Below are 25,872 nucleotides of genomic sequence, written 5' to 3'. Positions count from 1 at the left end.
ATAGCATGGTCAAAATATAACCCACCAACATTTAGTTTGTCACTTAAGTAAAACAGGTCCTATTGGATTTAACTTTTGCAAAAATAAACTTTTATTGCTGCTATTTACAATTATCCTGTAAAAAATATTAGGAATTTTTATTGGAACAGATTTACATTTAAAAATAAAACGGCCATACGGAATGTGAAAACAAATCACCGTTGATTTACTTGTTGCATAAGTTACGACAGTTTTTATTGTGCGAAAGGGTTGTTATCTCACTTAAGTTCATAATGAGCTATCATTGTAGTAATCATATTTGTTTTGTGAACAACAATTTATTGGGAAGATTTTTTAATTTTTGCACACAGGAATTCCCCATAAAAGGTCACTGTCGGCACTTGTTGAAAGCTAGATACAGCACTTACATTGTCAAGTGTGTGCCTGCATCCGAACTTGGCATGTCCGGACTAAAATTGTGTCATTGTTGTACAATTAAAAAATAACTGGCGGCAAATGTTCTCCATCTTATACGATATGTAACACCATTCACCATGGCTTAAATGTCAAGGTTAAACTTGGATGTTAAAGATCAAATCTGACCATAAAACAGCTTGTCTGGACTGTAACTTTGTTATACATCATTCAATTGTAAAATTAATTACCGCAAATGTCCACCATGATGAACAATGGATTCATAGAATATGATTCTACATGTCTGCATTAACTGAGTCCCGGTTTTGACCAAGAGTTTGTTATTGAAGAAGTGTATCATTAACACTATCAACTCAAATGCTAGTTCGTCTTTTATCTTTTATTCATATCAGACGTTACAAACATTCAGAGTATTTTGTTTTCTTCAAAACTAATAAACTAAACAAATGCAGGGAAGTTATGTATCATTATCGTGATTTAACAAATACCACAACAGGAAGATTTATTTGAAAGCTTCACATAATAGGGACTAAACGCGCAATCTGGATATTTGAAAATAAACTAGCAAACCACATGAAACAAAACCTGCCTATCCATTGACCCACATGAAGATGTAAGAAAAATGTTATCTTAAGCATCAGGAAGTTAAGATTAATTCCTTTTGTTGAATGTTTTGCGACCAAACACACTTCATGTAGATGTTCGCTTGCTAACGCAAAAGGCTTGGAAAAATCAGAACATGGTGCTAAAGGGATTAATGTTTTGAGTACCTACCAGTGCACCATGATAAAGCTAAGATACGGTGAACACAATACATACTGCCCTTGGCGTTACTATTACAAAGATCTTCATCAGGAATGATCAAACACGTACTGCTTAAAAAGAAGGCAACACATACATTTAAAGAAGCATCGTTACTAAATGCACTTAACGCTTATATAACAGATAACCTGATCGCTTGCATTGTTTTTATAAACTGATGCATGTATTATACTAATTTTCTTTAAATTTTGTTAAATACTAAACTTATGCAAAACATCCCACACTTTAAATAAATGTTGCCTCTTTATCGACTAAACAAATTCTGATTAGAACATTTAACCCTTTAAATGTGCCTTTTCGAGTTTTGATGATACATTAACAAAATAAAAACAATGTTTCAGATTCGCAACTATTCGTTTAAGTTATGATAGTTGTGAGGAAACTGTAATACTGAACATTCATCATGTTCTAAAGTATCCATTACATGCATCTTTTGACGATTTAAAAAACCTTAGAATTATAAAGCGTTGCAATGCGAAACGATTTGCTAATTTGGAGTGTATGTTGTTGTCGTTATAGTGTGTATCACTACCAGGATTGCTTATATAAAGTTTAACAAATACATCGCTAATTGTAAAGGCACGAATGGCCGACTGGTCTAAGCGATAAACTTTTACACCAGGGGTCAGTGGTTCGAGCCCAATTGAGGGTAACGTTTGAGTTCTTTCTATAATTGTATTTCATCAAGGTGCATCTACATATGAAGTTTCAAAGTTGTAGGTGGAAGCACTTTGATTTTAGAGCAAAATGTCAAGGTTTTAGCACGACGCCGGCGGACAGCAGACGGCGGATGACCAGCTGGCCATGACAATACCTCGGGTTTTCTCTTAAAACAGCCGAGCTTAAAATTGAGAATATAAGTGTTATTCAATTGGGAATCGGGTCGAATACAGGTCTCGAATTTCAACAAAAACAAACACCGGGGCTCTAACACAGTTCAAATCAGGAAACAGCATACTCAAATGTGAACAATCTGTTTTCCAGCAGACTATGTATGTTTGGTCGTTTCCTCGGGTCGGCCTCCAGACACTCGTCTCTGATCCGCAGTTCAAATGTCTTCGTTAAAACACCTGGTGAAACAAATAACAGCGATGTTTTTGCCCAATAAGGAAAAGTACCAGCCCTATTTGGAAAAATTAGTGCCCAAAATACTAATATTGGGACCATTCGCGTAATGAAGTCTTCAGATTCGGAAATTGATGTATTTGATTTGTTGCTAACAAATACTTTAACATTGATAACTAAGTGTAATAAAGTTGTCAATATTATTAAAACTTAGGTTCAAGCCATAGAGCTGCATAACGAAATTCTCTTATTGTTGCAGAAAATTTAAATTGTTTGACACCTTCAATAGGGATTATTTCGGACAACAATTGCGACATTTTTAGCTTTTTCTCCATTGGAAAAGTGCCGTTTTCCGGTTCTTTATAAAGAAGGAAGAAATTACTGAATAAACAGTAGGGCCACTCAGTATTTCAGTGTACTGGTGTCCTCCACAGAACCACACCAAAATGTAATATATTTTAGTAAAAAGATAAGTAGAATACTGCGACACATTACAGGAGCTTAACAAGAGATGTGTTTGTCAGAAACACAATATCCCCGTTTGCGCCGCTTGAAAAAAAATTCAATATATTATTTCGCAGGTTTATAAATTATCTCCCTTTTAAAGCTTATTACTTTCCTTGAATTGTATTTTTTGACTTTTGACCTTGAAGGATGACCTTGACCTTGACATTTCACCACTAAAAATGTGCAGCTCCATGAGATACATATGCATGCCAAATATCAAGTTGCTATCTTCAATATAGTACTGCAGGCCCCCGTTTGGCCGTTTTAAGGGCCTAAATTCGGCCCCATTCCCCCCTTCAAATAGTATACTTTTTCCCCTATTTCAGGTAATTGTTTTTTTTACTTGTTTATCTATGTTGCTAGCTGGTATCGTGCTATGAACCTTTGATTAAATGTGTATTTATGTAAATTTCATTTCAATATAGCAATTTTATGTGTTCAATGGTTGGTGAAAAGATCTTCTAAAATTCCTTTCTTCGCCAAACGAAGCGAAATTACCCCCTCTAAGGGCCCCGACTCCAATCCCCAAAGTGTAGCAAGGGCCTTTAGCAAAAGTTATGGCCAATGCTTAAGTTTTCGGACGGACTGAAGGACGGACGGACAGTTCAAATGCTGTATGCCACCCCACCGGGGGCATAAAATATACATCGTCAAAGAAAGAGGGCTGTTGTGAATTTCAATACTGAGAAATTATTAATACTCATGGGACATACATTTTCTTTGATGAGTTGACCAACATAAACAAGACATATCATGCAACAATTTGTTTTCAAAAGAAAACATGCGCATCATTTAAAGCCATGAACTTTACACCCATCCCCTGCTATTTAAAGCCATCAACTTAACACCCAGCCACTGTTATTTAAAGCCATCAACTTAACACCCATCCCCTCCTATTTAAGGCCATGAACTTTACACCCATCCCCTGCTATATAAAACCATAAACCTAACACCCATCCCCTGCTATTTAAAGCATCAGCTTCCCACTTTGATATGTTTTTTATGCATTTGTAGTCCCTTAGAATGTTACATTTAATTAAATAGCTTTCTTACTATATTCAAGTTGTAAAGGCTTCATTTCCAACCCTTATATATACTGATGAGCAGCAAACAGCATAAACCCTGACCAGACTGCTAGTTACTCGCTGGCTGTTCTGGTTTTATGCTTGTTGCAAAAGCCATTTAAACTTTGATTCGTATTGGGGGAAAGGGTTAAAGCATCAGCATCAAACTGCCCATACCTAGAGGCTCCAGCTTTTCCAACCGGTTTTCCACCATCACGGCAAAGGCGTACACGTCTCTGGCGTGACCCAGTTCACTCCCGGTAAGTACCTTCCCAGCCTATAACATACCGCACACAAACGTTCTAGGCCAAGTATCAAGAAAATACTTACAAAGTAAATATTCGGACTTTAAGTTTTTCTCAATTTTTTAGACAAGTTTGACCATCATGCTTAATTTGGAGTTCATGAAAGCTTTATTACCGCACACAAGCGTCCTGGTCGAAAATACCCACAAAGGCAATATTCTGACTCATCTTTAAGTTTTCCTTAATTTTTAGACGAGTTTGACAATCATGCTCAATTCGTCGTTCCTAATAGTTTTTTTAGTTTTGAGTCTGACTCAACCATGAGTTTGAAAAGGAATGTGTGCATATTCTTACAGCTGATATTTGACATTGTTTGAGGTGACCCACTTTCTCAATACTCAGCTGAATTAAAACTCAATTCTCGTCTTTTGAGTTGAGCTCAACCTTTGAGAATGTTCAGGATACTGGGCCCTGCTTACATACAAGAAACAGTATTGAGACGATTTTTTTTATATTTCCGCCATAATACCCAGGAATGTTTTTCAAGTAAAGGGAGACGATCACTATTTTCAAGAACCTTGCCTCACCTTAAATCTTCAAATCATTTTTTTAAACACAAAACAATATTTTTATGAGTGTAATGTCTAAAGACTAATAACAACCTTAAGTTTTAAAACAAATCTAAAATAAATATGTCATTTAAAATACTATTGAAATAAGCCATTTAAAACAGTAATTCACTTTTCTGTCAAATTAAATTAAACCTTTTCCGCATCCTATGTTATCGAGTACGTTATACCCCACTTTTTGTACGGTGATCTTATCGACTTATTTCAGTAGGTCTGTTGTATAAAAGACTGTAATCGAATGATTCCTAAAAACGTTAAATATTGGGTTTGAATCTAAATCTAAGTCTTACATACAGCGATTCTACGTCTTTTCTTTTAAGGTTCGTATAGGAAATAAATAAAATATTAAAATGAAAAATAATACTTTCGTGTCGTATTGAACAACTACTTATCTTCAAATGTTTAAATAATAAAATAATAACACGGCGTTTTGGTTATGTCTGTTTTATTTACCATCTTATACAAAAAACTTACCTCGGTCATTCTAGTGTTTTTGTGGTGCTCTTTGCTATCCGTAATGTAATACAGGCCGTGAACAAAAGACCATGTAGTCATTAAACATTGGACATTAAACGTCATAATTTTACAAAATGTCAAGTTCTGGAATAATTTTCTAGTTCATACCACGGTAAAACAATATGCATTTCTTTGTGTACACACACGTTTTGTATACTTCAAATGCACATGTATGTAGACCTTTTGTCATAAAACATACGTCTTGCAATGCATGTGTCACACGTTAGAAACCCGATTTGTCGAAAATATTGAACATAAATATGAATGCTCCTAGAAATGTTTGTATGTCTATCACATTCAGGAAATGTCCAAAGAAGGACGTGCGAAGTAACTTAAAAATCAAATGAATGTTTGTGTCGATAACATCTGAGTGATTTGTTTTACTAGGATACATCGCCGGAAAGAAATACAACTAAGCTGTTAGCCGTAGTGACACAATCTGTCTACCCGATGACCCTACGTGGGCTAACTATACAGATGGACGCATTTAGAGGTCGTATCTATGGCACAGAGATTGACATAAATGAGCCCAGCAAAAATTTTCCCTTATAACGATTTTGAACAGGACGTCCCTTGCATTGTTTGCTTGACGGATAAAAGTACAGTTTCAATGTTCCCAGCTAGAGCTGAGTGTAACGAAGTATGGTCTCTTCATTAAAATGGTTAAGGCTAATATCCATTTGTATGCTGGCCCACATAACCGCATCAGTGTGGATTCCCAGCCTGAGATTGTTCCAAAAGGGGCAAGGGACGATAACCAACACATCTTATATCTGTTAGAAGCACAATGCGGTTATATCCCTTGTCCACCATATATACAGGGAAGTGAGCTGTCGAGTGTATTATGTTCCAAAATGATAATTACACTCATTATAGCGAACGTGTTAAGACCGTAAACTTTCTTGTTTGATAAAACCCTTTTCAGAATTTTAGATTTAAGATTAACACGATTTTGAACCAAATATTAAAACGACTTTTGTGTATTGCAATTGTTTTGGAAAATGGAATTAAATTGTGTGTCAAAGGATTATTTGAGAAACAACGTTTAGCTAAGAACTTACCAATTATTGTAATTATTGGTTAATACTATTTCATTATTTTATGTACTTAAAATACTGCCAATAAAAAGTGGTTTCCACCATTTTATAATTTTGATTTTTGTATTAGATTGTCCTCTGCACTTTGGGCTGGTTTGTTTGAAGACATGATACGGATGTTTAAGCCCCGAAATGCTCAGTATATTGTTTTGATGGATATATATTATTAAACTATGTGTATGCGCTTCAACGCTTTAGTTCATAAAAAGCGATTTGTAAGAAATTGAGTAGCATTAGCATGCCCCTGATTCATCGCCTCTCTTAATGACATTAAAAAGTATTGTAAATCAACATATGAATAATGGGATGAAAAATAATTTGGATTTTTTTATACATAATCTATGTTGCCTCGGTAGAATATTCAAAGGTTGTACAGAAAAACTGTAAAGCGCCTTTGAACGCACATCTTGAGTATGAAAAGGGCGCTATATAAATGTGGTATAAAAAAAGCGTTTTAAACATACCGGTTCAACTGTGGCCTTATTAATTTTACAAAGTGGCCGATGAACCTTTCGAGTTTAACGTGAATCACAGTACAACTGTGGCTATGTGTATGTTACACAGTATCATCCAAAACTATTTAAATAGACGGCAGAAGTATATGATATGTGACATTCTTCAATAACATTTCATACTTTGACATGATCTGACATTGTTGACTGTTGTGCAAACTTATCCGAGAATGTATCGAAAGTAAAGAGATATCCATCCAGCGGTCAATGTATATTTATTTACGGTCATGCGTCCGACATCTTAATACCCATTCACATTTTTCCGAGAGCGGCCTAACGTTGTTGAAAAAGGAGTTAACATCACCGATTATGTTAAGCCTTTTTGTAAATGACGTCGAAAATGAAACACAACATATGATTTACAACATATGACTTTCTCTTATTATCCGTTTGATCAAGTATCAATCTTCCGTGTTATATGTGCGGATGAATACGCTCTACTAAGCGAACCGACAGAGGAATAGCAATATATCGGATTAGTATTGCGATATATGGCAATTATCGGTGAATGTAAATGCAACCAAGATTATGGTGTTTATAATAGGCGGCACGCTAAGCCGAACTGACTGATGAGCATGCTATGAACAAACAGTAGAAGTAGCAGTTTGAAAGCAAATAAATAATATCCATAACACTTATGTTTTCATAGCTGCTAATAATTAGCTTATATTTTATCTTATTGTTTAAAACTATATATGTGTAATTACATATATGCTCATGTAAATGAGCGGGATTAATTATGCTATTGTTCTTGTATTGTGATTCAATTTTATTTACGGAGTTAACAAACACCAAAGTAGAAAATATATATTCAACAAAACTAGACCCACTCTTAAAGCAGCTAAATCATACCTGTCCTTACATTTCAATATACTGAAGGAAATTATAGTTATAAAATGATAATGATATTCGTCAAAGATATGAATGAGAACTTTTAATACCCATGTTTCAGTAGTTGTGGTACGAGAAGTCATGTTATTATTAAATTTCTCTTTGCCAAATATAGTTAGTATTGTAATGTAAAAGTTAATACTGTTAGAAAATACAATGTGTAATTGTATTATGCATTTATAACGCCCTTATCAATGGGAGTGTGAAAATATGTCTAAATAGAACTGCTGATCAAGCATTACATTTTCTTCACATCACTGAGCTTTGAGTATAGGTTTACAACGATATTGAAATCTTTCGTGATACAAATATAGGGATCCTGGGCATGAGAACGGCAGATTCTGGCTATTTGGCATCAGTGATAATGGACACACTCAAGCAATTGACAGTGCTTTTTTGTGGGGGACTTCTAGTGGGCGATGTACCTTGCAGCTACCTCCTAAATTACAACGCATTTTATTGCAGGAAGTTGAATGTTCAGCTGAGTGGCTCTGCAGCTTGTTGATCTCGCTTTCTTCATTAAATCATTCTGTTAAGTGTGAAATGTATGATGTTGTATTGAAGCCATGTGAATACATATGTAGAAAAAATTCCCAAACACATGCATCTGATTTGCGATCTGAAATGCTGTCACTTGATATTACACACATGACAATCGTGGTGGAAAATGGCAGTGATGGACTGTTTAAAATATTGCAGGATACAAATATAGCGATCCTTGAACTGAGAACGGCAAATTGCGCCTCAATGGCGTCAGTGATAATGTACACTCTTAAGAAATTAACAAAGCTTCGTTTGCGGGGAACCTATAGTGGGCGATGTACTTTACAGTTGCCTGCTACATTACAGTGCATATCATTGCAGGAAGTTGATGTTCAGCTGTGTGGCTGTGTAGCTTGTTGATCGCACTTTCTGCATTTGATCATTCTGTAGAGTGTGAGATGAGGGATGTTGTATTGCAGCCTTGTGAATACGACTATAGAGACGATTCGCAAACACATGAATCTGATTTGCGATCGGAAATACTGTCACTTGATATGTCCCACATGACATTTTTTGTAAAAACAGGCATTGTTGAACTGTTTGAAATACTGCGTGATACGAATATAGGGACTTTAACGCTGATAACAGCAGAATGCGCCTTATTAGCATCAGTGATTCTGTGCTTTCTCAAGTCATTAACAAATCTTTTTTTGTGCGGGACTTATGGTGAGCGATGCTCTTTACAGCTGCCTGAGACATTGCAATGCATATCGTTGCAGACAGTTGATTGTTCAGCTGTGTGGCTGTGCAGCTTGTTGATCGCGCTTTCTTCATTAGATCATTCTGTGAAGTGTAAGCTGTTGGATGTTGTTATGCAGCCATGTGAATACTCTTCCGGAGACGATTTCCAAACACATGCATCTGATTTGCGATCTGAAATACTGTCACTTGATATGTCCAACACTTAAATATTTTTTGGAAATGGTAGTGCTGAACTGTTGTTAGCCTTACGTGATACAAATATAGGGATCCTGTCGCTGAGAACGGCAGATTGCGCCTCATTAGCATCAGTAATTGTGTACACTCGTAAGAAATTAACAAAGCCTTATTTGCGGGGGACTTATCGTGGGTGATGTACTTTACAACTGCCTGAGAAATTGCAATGCATATCATTGCAGGAAGTTGAATGTTCAGCTGTCTGGCTTTGCAGTTTGTTGATCGTACTTTCTTCATTAGATCATTCTGTGAAGTATGAGATGTATGATGCTGTATTGCAGCCATGTAATTACTCTTACGGACACGATTCCCAAACGCATTCATCTGATTTGCAATCTGAAATACTGTCACTTGATATGTCCAACACTAAAATACTTGTGGAAAATGGTAGTGCTGAACTGTTTGAAACCTTACGTGAAACAAATGTAGGGATCCTGAAACTGAGAACGGCAGATTGCGCCTCATTATCATCAGTGATTCTGTACACTCTAAAAAAATTAACAAAACTCATTTTGTGGGGGACTTATAGTGGGCGATGTAGTTTGAATCTGCCTGAGACATTTCAATTCATATCATTGCAGGAAGTTGAATGTTCATATGATTGGCTGTGCAGCTTGTTGATCGCGCTTTCTTCATTAGAGCATTATGTTAAGTGTGAGATGTATAATGTTGTATTACAGCCACGTGAATACTCATGTGAATACGATTCCCAAACACATGTATTTGATTTTCGATCTGAAATGCTGGCACTTGATATGTCCCACATGCCAATTTTTGTTAAAAGTGGCAGTGTTGAAATGTTTGAACTCTTACGTGATACAAATATAGGGATCCTTGCCCTGAGAAATGCAGATTTTACCTCATCTGCGTCTAAGATCCTGTACACTCTAAAGAAATTAACAAAGCTTTATTTGTGGGGGATTTATAGCGAGCGATGTACTTTACAGCTGCCTGAGACATTGCAATTCATACCATTACTGAAAGTTGAATGTTCATCTGAGTGGCTGTGCAGCTTGTTGATCGCGCTTTTTTCGTTAGATCATTCTGTTAAGTGTTAGATGTATGATGTTGTATTGCAGCCATGTGAATACTCATGTGAATATGATTCCCAAACACAAGTATCTGATTTTCGATCTGAAATGCTGTCACTTGATATGTCCAACATGACAATTTTTGTGAAAACTGGCAGTGTTGAACTGTTTGAACTCTTGCGTGATACAAATATAGGGGTTCCTTGCCCCGAGAAATGCAGATTTTGCCTCATCTGCGTCTGAGATACTGTACACTCTAAAGAAATTAACAAAGCTTATTTTGTGAGGGACTTATTGTGAGCGATGTACTTTTCAGCTTCCTGAGTCATTGCAGTGCAAATCATTGCAGAAAATAGAATGTTCATCTGATTTGCTGTGCAGCTTGTTGATCGCGCTTTCTTCACTAGATCATTATGTTAAATGTGAGCTATGGGATGTTTTATTGCATCCATGTTCAGAAGAGTGTGAAGACGATTTCCACCAAACACATGCATCTGATAAGCGATCGGAAATGCTGCCACGAAACATGTACCATATTAACATAATTGTTAAAAATGGAAGTGCTTAACTGTTTGAGCTATTTCGTGGTACAACAATTAGGATCCTGGACTTGAAAACAGCCGATTGTGCATCATTAGCATCAGAGATTCTCTACGCGCTCAGGAAGTGAACAGAGCTTAATTTGTATTGTTTAGTTTTTTTGTAATTTTAGCACTTTTCCACTGTCAACTACATTACCATCCATATAATTGCGGGCAGTTGAATATTAAGCTGAGTGGCTGTCGCGCTTTCTTCGTTAGATCATTCTGTAGAGTGTGAATTGATAAATGTCGTATTTCAACCATTAAGAGACGCACATGGAGATTGTTTCTTAATACATGCATCTGATTTGCGACCTGATATACTTTTACGTGACATGTACAAATTTAAAATATTGGTGGAAAAAGGCAGTTATTATGTTATGTTTGAAATTGTGTTTGGTACACAAATAGGAATCCTTCAGCTAAAAACAGCACGTTAACATATGTATTCATGCTTTACAAAAAAAATGTCGGAAAGAATCGTTGTGTTTTCTCAAACATAAGCTGTGTTAATTTGTTGCTCTAGTAAAATGTGATGTCTTTATTGTTTATATCTTTATTTCAAAACATTTTTCCATTGTAACCTTCTGTTTTATATTGATGGCAATGACGAAACATACGATACTAAAATACTTAATAGTGATTGGAATTAGTTGGTGTGCAACTGTTTGAATATGTGAACAAACGGCATTGCGTTGTTAATATTGTTGATGTTGTTGGTTGTTATGCTGCTACTACTTCTCCTTTTACCGCTGATGATGCTGATGACGACATTGCCACGAGGAGCATGCCGAATCAACACACTAGTTGCCTTTTTGTAGAATTCGACTCCAAATTTCGTGTTCATTTTACGATCAAGATGCTCGATAAATTCGTGCAATTGTATTAATAAATATTGTAAACAAATACAAATCTTCTGAACTTTGAATATTATTTTGCAACAAGCTGTAGAAGCAATTGCTTCAAGCGCTCTTTGATCCTGATTTTTGTTATTTTGAAAGAATAGTATACACTTAACAGCATTGAACTGAACACAGAAACAAGAACAACTGGTTCGTTTGTCCAGAGATCTCGCTAAATGAGCTAAACAAACAAGCAGGGCCTTTGACCAGGATGGGGGATGGCTGTTTCATCCTAGATAAGGCATCACTGTTAGTCTCAACATATATTTAGTTTGTGTTGTACGTCTTCTATAACTGCACATCGTTAAGTTGCTACGACAATATTGTAGCGATAAAGAAGCTCGCGATATTTAACGGTTAAGGAATGAATGGCCCATGACAACTCTGCGGTGCATGCATTTTAAATTGTTGTTTTTTTCTCGTGTTAACACAAACGGAATAAAAAGCCATGGACATACATATCTAATGGCAATGTTGTTTTCCTTAACATTGGTAAACATGCTTTTTTGTTTTTCTGGTTACGGATTGACGTTACTGTTATTGCGATGTGGTCATAATGTGAATGTTAATGTTTTATACAGCGGTGCTATACCAATTGACGCGCGTATTGTTTATACTTTTTTTCTATGTATATGTATACTTTACAGTTTTCGTACATTTTTGTACACATGTTTGTATGAATGTAAAATATTGTTAATCTGAATTTTGTACAGAAATCACACAACTATCGATGTTGATAACGATTCCTAAGTTAGTACTATGTAAAATATGTAAATTCATATTCTTTGGTAACATCACATCAATGTTTAATGTTCACTGATTAATAAAACAGTAAAGCCCAAATGTGAATTAATGTAGTTTATTGTATAAATTGTCTCATGTACCATTAATCCTTGTATTGCGTTTCAAATATCGTTGTTACGAATGATGCTATAGATTGCTTTATAAATAGTGTGAATGTATACTCCGAATTCTTATTGATTGCAAGTTTATGCATATGCAGTTTAAATTTGTTTTGCAATTCTGTAACTGTAAACGTTTATGTAGTGCACTTTGTAAATATGTGAATAGTTTTGATATAAATTATTGGTGCATCGTATATCTGTTGTAAATGCGCTCATCTTAAAATTATTACTTTCAATTAAGATAAAAGATGTGGCAGGTACGCTTTTTTATAAGGCTCATAATATAAAGATAGATAGCAAACATGTTTATCTATTTGAAGTCATAGGAATGCATATATTTTTGTTACCACTTCATCATATATTCATATAATATATGAATAAAGTTATTATGAATAATATACTGTTTGCACAAGAATTGAATTATCTTAATTACATAACTTCATACACAATTCCATATTTCACAACTGTATCCAACGGCTAGCAAAACTGACTTCGTTACGTTCGTTGAATATGACATTATTGAGTATTTAAGGGGATTTTGGTAAATATTATATTAATGGTAATAACATAAGGTCATACACAATTCCAAGCTAGCAAAACTGACTTCACTACGTTCGTTTAACATGACATTAATTAGTATGAAAGGCAATTTCCGAAAATATTATATAAATTTTAATGACGATTTCTGTAGATTACCATATATTCCACATTACACATAAAATCTATGTGTTCGACTATTATTTGCTTATATTTTATTAATATATTATTATAGATTTAAAGGACAATAAGCACAGAATATGTGGAAATGACAACTTTAATGTAATAATTCAATTGTTACAGTTCTTTTTGTTTAATTTTAATTTTAAAGTTGCTAGTAGAAAAAAAAACAAGTATATAACAGTCATGTTTAATTCTAACATTTCATATCTTGTGTGCATGTTGAATGTAATTTTACAAGTACATAATCAAATTTATTTTCCTACGCAACTATTTCTTAATTATTTGTAGACATTGTTGTTAATAATTTGAGTAATAATGCTCAGTATAAATGATTGTTTTGTTGTTGTCAATCACTGTCCGTCTGTATTTCTGTGTCCGGATGTCCTTTCGAAAATTATGCAACAGCCGTCTCCATATCTAAGGTGCAAGATCAACTAAAATTTGGCTTCAACACAGCTGTCAAATTCCTTTCTCAAGAATACCTTTACAATAAAAAGATGTATTTTTTAATTCGTTGGCACAAATTTAAATTATTCTAAGTAGACTTATCGCGTGTAACATCCGTCATAAAACATCACAGGTTTAGGTCAAACGTACAGTTCAAAGGTCAAAGTGGTCTTTAAACAGCTCACAAATTCATGTCTGTGCAAAATACTTTGCAATTTTTTACGGATTTTGAAGAAACGTAAATATAGATTATTATACTACAACTGCTGTCTTGTTGAACTAAATTGCAGTTTGGAAGGCTACCTTAGTTAGTAGAGAGATGGACCGCTTATCCGAAGATCGCGGTTTGTTGATCGGCCAAGCCGCATTAATTTAGCCTACCGCTGAGTTCAGTAGGACACATGTTGGTAACTTGCACTCGCACACGCATTAGCTGGTTATTCAGCTTACACAGGAAACTCTTTTGCGTATGTAAACTGACAACCTACGACTTAATTATTGATGTACATCGATACCATTTAGAAGAACAGCGCTGCTGGCGTAACCGTAGACTTCTTGTATGATTTGCACCATCCTATTGTCAGTGTTGAATCCTCTCATGACATGACATAGGCCACGTAACATGCGGTCGAAATATTTCTTGAAGTCAATGACGTTGTGGACGTGCTCACGTTAGTGTTGCAGGTGTTCCTCAATGATGGCTCTGCAGGTCTCAATCCCGCCTGCTCTTCCGCCAGCAATTCTTTGGTCTTACTTTTCAATCGATCGAGGAGGATGCGTAGTATGACGATACTGAAATAACCGACGAGGCTGATTATGCGATAATTCTCTCTCTCTCTCTCTCTCTCTCTCTCTCTCTCTCTCTCTCTCTCTCTCTCTCTCTCTTTATCTCTCTCAGTGTCAGTGTTGTTGTATAGACATAATATATATCGCCATTCTTTGAATTGATTTACCCCTTAAAATATTTTGCATTTTTTAAATGTATGCAAATCCCTTGATGTATGATATAATGTTGTTGGTTTTATTGGCTTATTATCACAGATAAAGAAAGGCTATTACTATTTGTCAAGCATTCTGCGGAAAAATCATTTAAATTATTGGCAAATGTAACGTAAACAACGTGGACGACATAATTGAGTGGCATCTTGGTAATCAGAATTTTGACAGAAAATCTTCAAAGCATGGGTTTGAGTGAGGGTTCTTGTAGATACATTATACAAAACATCAAAATTCTTTCAATTGTTATACCCCTCAATATATTCTTTTTATAAATGCACGCAAATCCATTAATGTATGGTTTGGTCTTAAGACAATTATTAATATTTAATCAATAGTTTCGAAATTCGAACTCAGAATGTGACACTGACCTTTACACTAGAGACTTTGGTCTTACCTTAGAATCACAGTCAAAACGAACAATCTTCAAGAGGTATAACAGACATCCTGCATGTATATTGAAGACATAGCTAAATTATGACTATTTGTCCTCAACGTGTAGCCTTGACATTGCCTCTTTGGAAATTGATATTGTAGGTGATTAAGTCCCAGATAATGGAGAACCAAGGTCTATCGTCCAATCCTAAGAAAATATGGCATATTTAATCAAAATATGTATTATTTCAATTAAGTGTTTGACCATGACATTAACCCTAGACAACTGTGCCACAAAAGAAGATAACGGAGGCAAGTATACACATTTATTGCAGACTCCCTTAATGCATTATGAAGCAATGGCTTAATTATGAATAATTCATGAAATTTGTTATCTTTGACTTCAATAAATTACCTTGACGTTGCCTCCAGCAATAGAAACTTATATTGAGAGCGTTAAGCGCAATTTATTTTGGACCCACACAACTATGGTTTAAAATCCGTAAGAATCACATTTTTTTAATATAAACTCTTTACCCTTATATTTAACTGATTTTGAAATCAATTTAAATATTTAAACTTTGCATTTAACAAATTTATTGCAAGTTCTTGATTTGGTGTTTTAATTACAAATTTATGTGACCAACTTATTGTAATAATACACATTAGAGAATTACAGAGAAGTCGTTGTTATCAAGGTAGTATACAAAGAATGGCCTTATAGAGATAAAATAATTGTGCAATAAATGCAGTCGTTAATGAAGTGATAATCATCATCATCATCATCATCATCATCATCATCATCATCATCATCATCATCATCATCATCATCATCATCATCATCATCATCATCATCATCATCATCATCATCATCATCATCATCACCACCACCACCATCATCATCACCATTATCATCACCATTATCATTCTAATCATGTTTTCCATTTGAAGAACTTCATTTGTCTGTTGACAATACTTTTTTAAATTTTCTGTAACATATGATAACAATTAAACTTCAGATATATTGTCCTTATAGAGTGCGTCTTCGCATATTGTCAATAAATTTTACTGGAGAAATTTATTATTATTAATGAAAATGTGGGCCTTTTAACAGCTATGCAGGATCGTCGAGATTTAGTTATATATTTAAGCAGCTTCCCTATAATAAGATCATAAGTTGGTTGATTTATCATTCATATACAAATCGCCCTATACCCTTGTTCACATGCCTACGATATATACATTAATTGATTAAAGCGCATGACCGTTTTTGATACTCGCGTTGCATTATGATATCCATTATAATGAACTCATAATTGAAAGTATTGTAATTTCTCTGAATGGATCTTTGCCTGAATACTGTACAGTTTTGTTGTGTTAGTTAATTTTCTACATGTTGGTTTCCCATTTGTTCGTAGAAATTTTGGTAAGGACATAAAAATGCAAAACTATAAAATTATAGTTTTCTCTGTATTAACACTTTTTATTTATATGTCATGCACCTGGCATTCTCGGTAATGTTTTTAGCGGGCCAATGATTCCAACTGCTTCGTCTTACAAATGCACCATGCAGTACATCGTTACGATACTTGGTCATATTTTGTATATGGCCACTCCGGATTATTTCATATTTTCATTTCCATATCACACTGTGAGATTGACCAGGCGGTCAAGTTCAAATTCCATAAATATTTTGTAAGTGATGCGTGTATTTGACATATTTGTTTTAATTCAAATTACAGAGTAACCGCCATTTTAGATTTAGTATTTCATTTACACAACGTTTACGTACACTTATCAAATATTGATTTAATATGTATTTGAATGTTCCAAATAATTAGGTAAAATAATATTTAGTTTATATACAAGTATAAAGCTAAATATTGTAAACTTAATAAGACCTGTAGTTGAATATATTTTGTTGGTTGGGTTGAACCTGTATCCTCTACGCATTCATGACTGGCGTTGTTTAGATTGTGTTCCATTGTGTTTCCATTTAGAGACATGCCTGAACAATAGATGAGAGCTGTGAGTGTTCTCCTTAATACGGAAGATAAAAGCGGCTGTTATATTCATAATTTGAAGTCTTCAATTGCAAATTAGTGATAAATGAAGCACATACTTAACTAAACAATACCGTCATATGGCTATGTTTATTGTGTTTCTTATGAAACATATCGTCTTTTTAAATAGTATTTTGGAAGATTGATATTTATATTTAGACCTATGCTATCATCATGCATTAATAAGCTAGTTAATTATAATAATTAATAATCCGCCCCAAACATACGACAAGAAGAACATACTTATAAATACATTCAAACTTGATATCATTATATTTCGATGCATCACATGCGTCTGTACAAACGATCAACTGCTATTTTTCTATTATATCGTCTAAAACATGCTTTGTCCGGGACGGTTTAGAAAAGTCTTGGACCAGTTCGTACACCATACATAACACCACATACATTGTTTGTAGACATACCGTGATGTCATTAAGTCGGTATGAGCCGGTGTGAACACAATTCCCGTACTTCGATAGCATTCGAGACTTGAACGGATTGTCATGATTAGTGTTAATAAACAAACAGGAGTTAGCTGAACAGAAAACTAACTAATCCCAATTTTAATGTAAAATAGTAAACGGCGATTAATAAACTGTTGTTGTAACCAGCTAAAACAATTATAACTACGTCGGAACAAATAATTATGCGTTATTGGAAATCCCCTGAAAATCGTATCAACTTACATTCGATTTCACTCGAGAAATCAACGGATTGTAACCGTACATAAATTCGAACGAACAAGACAGTAATGTTATTTATTACTTCTAGATTTGTTATTAGTTATGTTGTTTGTTGTTGATAAAATAAAAGTTGTAATATGTGTAGTTATATTTGCAATTATTTAACCGTGTTTAAGTTATACATGTAAATATTATTATTGTGTTGCATCTTAACAGTGAGATAAAAACTGAGACTTTCGCAAAATAACTAATTTAGTCAAATATGTTTTAATGAAAATACCACTTAATAATGGGACGTTGTGGCATTTATTTTTTTATTTTAATAATAAATACATTTTGTATTTCTCATAATTTTTCTACCATTCCTACATATATATACATGCGAAAAATAAAATGAAAACATAGGGTCATCGTCTTTGTTTTCATTTTATTTGCAATAATGCTATGTGCAGTTTGTATTTAAACTGCTTAATTACTACTCACGTCTATACTAGAATACTCGCTGATACAAGTAAACACTAGCTACAATTGGGTAGTGTATATTTTAAGGTAAATCAAGTTACAAGAAACAAAAACAAACGTCAGCAATATTATGCATTACATTAAATTAATGTCGCGAAATCGAGTTTTTATAAATTATATACGACAATAAAACCAATATAAATCTTACTATTTCAGTCACATTATTGAATCTTTCAATTGTGTAAACATACCATTTTCCCAACCTACTAAATTGTATTTCTGTATATGCCCTGATCATAAAACATAAGTCTAAAAACCACGGCACTTTGTTCTGAAGGAAATAAAAAGCACTAGCAGACTTAAGATCTAATAAGTTCACACGGTTTAAATAAATACCACGTCCCTGTATTGAATTATAAAATCTTACTAACACGAAACCAAAAGCAAACAATTAACATTAAATTAAAACTCGATCTACAACTACAATTCCGCAATTACTAAAAATCTGAAATAGTGTGTCCTGAATAAAAGTTCATCAATTGTTGTCTATGTCGTTATGCATTTTTATAGATCTAGCATAATTTTTTATTAAGGTTTATTTCGTAAATTTATTTATTTATTTATTGACTTAAAACTGTGTGCATATATTCACGTAACTGCAACCAGTGAGCACGAAATATTGCGTACAAAAGCAATCAGCTGGTCTATGTGTTAGTTGTTTTGTAGCTTACCTGAGCATAACGTTCTTAGTGTGATCTTTCGTGATCATCTTTTATCAGTCATCATGGCATTTTAGAACGCTCTAGAGGAAACATATATTTCCGAAGCTTGTTGAAAATTGGTCAGAACGTTTGACCCAATTTTAACTGGAACGAGCATTTACAAAAAAACTTGTGAAAACTCTACAATCTCAAAACATTTGTCCCCATTATATCTCGCCGAGTTCGAAAATGGTTCTGGAGCGCTCAACAGCATCGCCGCCAGGGGCGGGGAAAACTTATGATGAGGCTATATCGAAACATTCTTAATTATCTATATGTCACATGTATAGATTCATTTTCATGATATTTACTTAGAACAGTTTGCACTTTGATATCACGACCGATTTCTTGTTTTGGATTGCTTAGTTACTCTTACATGGCTATAGTGAAACCTTGCGCTCACATGTTTTGCCCAATCTAAACTACTTTTGGTCAGAACATTTACTCCAATCATATCTTAGTCGAATTTGAAACTGGGTTTTATGGAGTATTACACTGTCAGAACACTAAATGTTGTCCTAATTATGTCTGGAGCGATTTCAAAACTCGGTCACGGAGATCAAAATCTACGTTACTAGGCAAAACACAAAAAAAGTTTGTGAGCGCTCAAGAGGCCATTCTAATTTCCCAGTCTTTATTAAACTCTTAAAAATGATATATTTGCCGAGTATCAAACTTAATCAATTTGGGTAAAATTTAACGTGTGGATGTCAAAGTAACGAAAAATATTGGATTTTTCTAAGTCCTTATTCATCGTTAAAGATTTATGAAACTCTGTATAAATATTCGTTTCGATGATATCTTCGCCGAATTTTAAACTGAATCAGATGGGATTTTAATTAAATAACATCTTGTGAAATAATATAGATGCATTCTTGGCTCAATATTTAAGGAACTTGCTCAGAATATTTAGCCGATGATATCTTGGTTGAGTTCACAACATTGTCACTTTACATCATAATTTAGGTATTAAGGTAAAATGGCTTAAACGATTGCGAACACTCTAATGGCAACACGTTTCGCCCAATCATCATGAATCTTGCGCATTTTCGATTGATATGTTGCCGAGCTTTGGAATGCAAAAGCTCATAAAAAAAGTAAAGTTCGTTCAGGTTTCAGGTGATCGACTTATGACGTTAGGCCATCTGTTTACCGTTTTAGACATAGAATAATATGCCTGAAGTTAAAAAAGTGGAAGTTGATGTATTGTTCAACTTCTTTTAGTCTACAATAGCTCAATATTTTAAAACAACGAAATAACCGTAACGGAGTAAGCAGCAGTAATAGCAAAATATGATCAATAAGATATTCAACACGCCCGTACACTTCTACCTCAAAAGTCTGACCACTTATCTGTGATAAAATTGTTTTGTCATTTTATATAACGTTGCATGTTTTAATCAGTTTACAGTTGATGATGCAGTATATGGAATATATTAAAGCTAAAGGAATACACGTGAGCATCCACCAATGACATTGATTATTCATGTTTTCGAATTAATCAACAAATAAGTATTAGTTTCAGAGACAATATCAAGGACAAATAAGATTCTTACTGGAATGTAAATGATTTTTTTTTACTTAAAAGCACATTGCTCAAACGAGAGTCATTTTGTTAATATCAAATAAAAATTTGACTGAAAGTTAGTTAACAGTCAAAAAATAACTTAAGAGAGTATCAAACTTAAACATGATTATGAGCTTTGCACACAGTGGCAGTTGACATCACTTTAAACAACTGCGCTATCATTCTTGGTAATTGACCCTTTCAATACTCCCAATTGCGACTTCACACCGTAACATGAGTTTTACCTCATAATGCATTAACTGTGTTCTTGTTGTTTTTGGCGAGTTGTATCCGTCAATGTGTCATACGTATTTTGCCAAATAGGATGCTCATACAAACATAGATATTTCCGTAATACGAATCATGGTAAGCTTAGAAGTTCAAAATATATATTACTCTAAACATTATTTTGTTCTAAATCAATCAACGGTGAGATATTAAACTAGAATTTTAAAAATAAATATTGATTTCAAATAATTTCAAATAAAACTAGCATTGCATAACAATTGGTTTGGTGATTTGTGTTCCAATCGTAGGTATGTCTTATCCTTTGTCTTCAAATAATACATATACATACTTTGCGAACATGGGTAAAAGCATAGGGCCACCTTCTTTGTTCCCATTTTTTTCAATAATGCAACATGCTCATTTTCAGTAAAACTGCTACATTACTTATCATTTCAAGTATCACTTATCATGTCAATACTACTCCACTCGCTGATAAAAGTTGAAGCTAGCAAATTTTCGGTAGAGTGCAAGCTGAATTAAACCAATTTATATGAATAAGTAAAATGCATAACTATTCATGAATGTCAAGATATCGAGGTTTAATACATTATTTTCGACCGATAAATTAAAAAAAAAATCTTACTCATGATTAGGCTTTTTATTTGTTATGCCCCCGAAGGTGAGCATATAGTGATCTCATTTCCGTCTGTCTGTCTTGCTGACTGTCTGTCTTTCCGTCACACTTTTGCATTTAGGTTTCGAAAAATGCTCATAACTTCTATGTCGCTTCAGATATAACCTTCATATTTGGTATGCATGTGTATATGGACATGGACTTTCCATACGTACACAAATTTTGATCCCTTTGACTTTGAACTTGAACATAGGATCCGCGTTTAGGTTTCGAAATCTGCGTTAAGGTTTCGAAAAAGCGTTTTTCGGGGGCATATGCATTCCTATGGTGACAGCTCTTGTTTGCAATTCTGGTGATATCTCTTGTTAGTCAGGTACAACACTGTTTTAATTTAATTGTTGCCGCAGATGTGATGACATTAATAAAAAATGAATGGCGTACTTTTGGAACTTTGGTTTTGTCCAACACAACTTTTATTCTTTTAATTCGTCTAGTTTATTTTGAGTTTTTAATTTTGATTGAATATTTTCTAGCATAATGACTTTAAAATCACAAAATATCACATCTGAATTAGTGTGCCTAAGAATTGTGGAAATATAATTGTTTCATGTAATAATCTGTTTTTCTGTCTTAAAACAGAGAAGAGGAACCAGAAATGGACGTTCAAAAAGAAGACACAATTCAAACCCCCAGCCCTATTTCGGACCGCACATCAGACCAGGGCTTGGGGCCCGAAACCTCCGAAGCCCAGCCCTCCCCTGTAAGGGTCAAGTTTGAGACCACACCCTCGACAGCAGCAGAGTCGAGTCCATCGCTCAAAGATGGTAAGCCGAAGACGGACAAGGAGTTGAAGATGGAGGAAAACAAGGCGAAGCTGGCGGAGAAGCGACGTGTGGTCAGAGAGAAGGCAGAACGAGAGGCAGCGATTGAGAGAGAGAGACAAGAGGAAAAGCAGTATGTTTGGGGATTGGGTTTATTTTATTTTTATGGAGTTCTTCAATTGGGGATTTAGTACTTTTCTTGGGGATTTATTTCTTTACTAGTGGATTCAGTTCTTTTCTTGGGGATTTATTTATTTTCTTCAGATTATGAATTTAATAAAAGACCTAAGTGCTTAACTGATCTAATTGCAAATTTGTTAATTGAACCATACACTTAGCTGTTAGAGTGTAGAGCATATCTTTATTGATATTGAATGCATTCAATTAGAACTTTTTAAAGAGATTCTTGTTCAGAGAAAACTGGGGGTAATGCCTGTAAGATAAAGTATTGTCTAAGAGCATACCACACAGTCTTATTAGATAGAAATCTTTCCTATTTTATGGGAAATATATGCAGATTGCGCATGTTTATCTGGGACAACACTTTCAGTTTATTCATGGAACCCAGTTTACAACAATGAGGCTCATTTATTAATAATGGACAGTAGTTATGATATATTAACCCTTTCCTGCTTAGAAGCCAAGTGAATATGTGCAACCAGCTTTAAACTAGAACAGCATGCGAGAAACTCGCAGTCTTTTCAGGTTTAATGTTTGCTGCTCACCAGTATCTGAGGGGCTGGAAAATACATCTTAAAAATGTGAATCTAGTAAGAAAATTTAAAATTTAATGTCTTTTTCTAAGGGACTACAAACGTGTCAAAGCAGCTATCTGAATTGTAAAGGGATGAGATCTATTATAACGACACCACTCCCATAATTACCTTTCACAGATGCCAAAATTATTGAATGCATTCAAGTGAAACTTAATTTATATATAATTGACATTAGTAAGGAACTATTTCCACTACACTCCTCCCCTATTTATTTTTCATAGAATATAACATCAAAACTATCTCCTATGTACCCTTCATAGGACCATTTATGAGTTCTCTTCCCTGTTTACTCTTTACATGATCTATTATGAGTTCTCCCAGCTGTTTACTTCTCACAGGATCAATATGAGTTTTCTCCCCTATTTACTCTTAACATACGGCAGAAGGAGAAGCGTGAGAGACGTGAGGAGGAGAGACAGCGAAGGGAGGAGGAGGCACTGAGACTGGCAGCCGTGACAAGCAGGCAGGAGGGGAGAGACTGCAGCGCGCAATTGAGACAGAGGAGAAACGCAGGCGTGAGGAGACATATCGACAGGAACAGGAACGTGTTACTGTATGTTGTAGCAGAATTGTGAATTATTATGGGATATATTGGTGGATGAATTTATTCCATGAAAGCAGAAAGTGTCGTCCGTGATAAGCCTGTGCGTTCTGCACAGGCTTATTTGGGACAATACTTAACGCACTTGTATTAACGCAGTTCATAGAGACCGAAGAGAAACGCAGGCGCGAGGAGGCTGAAGCCAGGCATGAACGTTTTACTGTATGTGGTGTCAGGGTTTATTATCCCCGCCGATAAAAAATTCGGAGGGGATATAGTTATAGTCTCCGTCCGTCTGTCCGAATAACCGTCCGTCTGTTCGTCCGTCCGTCCTTCCGTCTGAAACTTTGTCCAGAGCATACCTTCAAATCTATTCAATGGATATACTTTAAACTTAGAATATAAACAGATGGCAAGTAAATTTTTGTCCGGAGCATAACTCTAAATCTACTGAAGGGATTTACTTGAAACTTGAAATATAAACAGATGGCAAGTAAGAAAAGTGCAGTGACTAGGAACCATAACTCTATCTACCTTAGTTTTTGAATTATCTTCCTTATTTAATTTCAAAGTAAATTTTTGTCCGGAGCATAACTCTAAATCTACTGAAGGGATTTACTTGGAGCTTGAAATATAAACAGATGACACGTAGGAAAAGTGCAGTGACTAGGAACAATAACTCTATCTATCTAGTGTCAACAAAATAAAAGTATCTGTGTGCTCTTGATTGTTATTGATACATTTAAAATAAGTACAAACTTTCCATATGATCATAGATTTGTAAGTAGGAGTTCAGATTATAGTCTATGAAAGTGTTTCATCTCTTGATTATCAAACCTTACACAGATAGACTAAAACTTCCTCTGTTACTGTTTTCCATTGCCTGCTGTATAATCGTCAACAAATTTTGAAAATCATAACAATGTGATGAATCTGCATATCCATGTTCTCGAAGTAATGGACTGGCTTTAAACCCCAAAAGGTTGCAGGTTCGATCATCTAAGATGCTGTGACATGCTCTTTTTAGTCCCCTACCGGTGAAAGCGGAGAGAGACTTATGGTTTGGGCTCTGTGTGTCTGTCAGTCTGTCACACTTTTCTGGATCCCGCGATAACTTTAAAAATTCTTCATATTTTGTTTTCATGAAACTAGAAACATGGACAGATGGCAATATGGGGATTATGAACGTCAGTTCATGTTGTTCCTACGTCAAGAATTATAATTGCTATTGCAACAGATTGACTAGAAATATCGCTGAAAATGGTGGATTCTGCGATAACTTAAAAAGTTCTTCATAGTTTTTCATGAAACTTGAAACATGAAACTTGAAACATGAAAATAAGGAGATTATGCACGTTATTTCATTGTGTTCTTCGTCAAGAATTCTGGTTGCTATGGCAACAAATAAACTACAAATATTGCTGAAAATGGTTGATCCTGCGTAGATATGGGACTTTTATTGCTTTGCAATAGTCTTGTTTTAAATACTTGTCCAATGTTTCCTCCTATTACTGTTAGTCAAATAAGGATGAAACTCTTATGTAATTTTAATAATATTTGAAACAGCTAAACAGCAAGTACAACTTTTTTGAAACACCTCTACACTTTGTATACTAATAACCAGTATGAGATTAAAAAATTAATTGGATTCACCAAATTATTTGAAAATGCATGCATACTGATCTGTCTTTCCACCCAACCCCAGTTTGCAGCATCTTGTACGTTTTGTGATCCTTGATTGTTCCTACATTCACTATAGCTGTACGTATGAGCTTTAAGAGGCGAATTTTTTTATATGAAGTTTTTTTGTTTGTTCTCACACCCCATCCTGTATATTGCAGAGGCTGGAGATGATCATGAAGACAGTAAAGACAGACACACCAACCACCACCCTTGAGAGGGCCATGGTACGCACTGTTCTTTTATGTTCTAATTTGAAGGATCTGTACAAAAGACAACTGCATCAATGTGTAATGCTAGCTAGTCGAAACAAGAAATATTTTTTAAAGGATTTTGGAGTATCTTTAAACAGATTTTCAGCGTCTCCGATAATTAAAATGTTAAACTGACAGAAAGAGCCGGCATCTCTCAAAGAAAGTTTACTTGCCTTATATATTGTAATGAACCGTTGCATT

This window comes from Dreissena polymorpha, chromosome 6 (genome assembly GCF_020536995.1).
Source record: "Dreissena polymorpha isolate Duluth1 chromosome 6, UMN_Dpol_1.0, whole genome shotgun sequence".
Classification (NCBI taxonomy): Eukaryota; Metazoa; Mollusca; class Bivalvia; order Myida; family Dreissenidae; genus Dreissena; species Dreissena polymorpha.
This window is presented reverse-complemented; position numbering follows the sequence as displayed.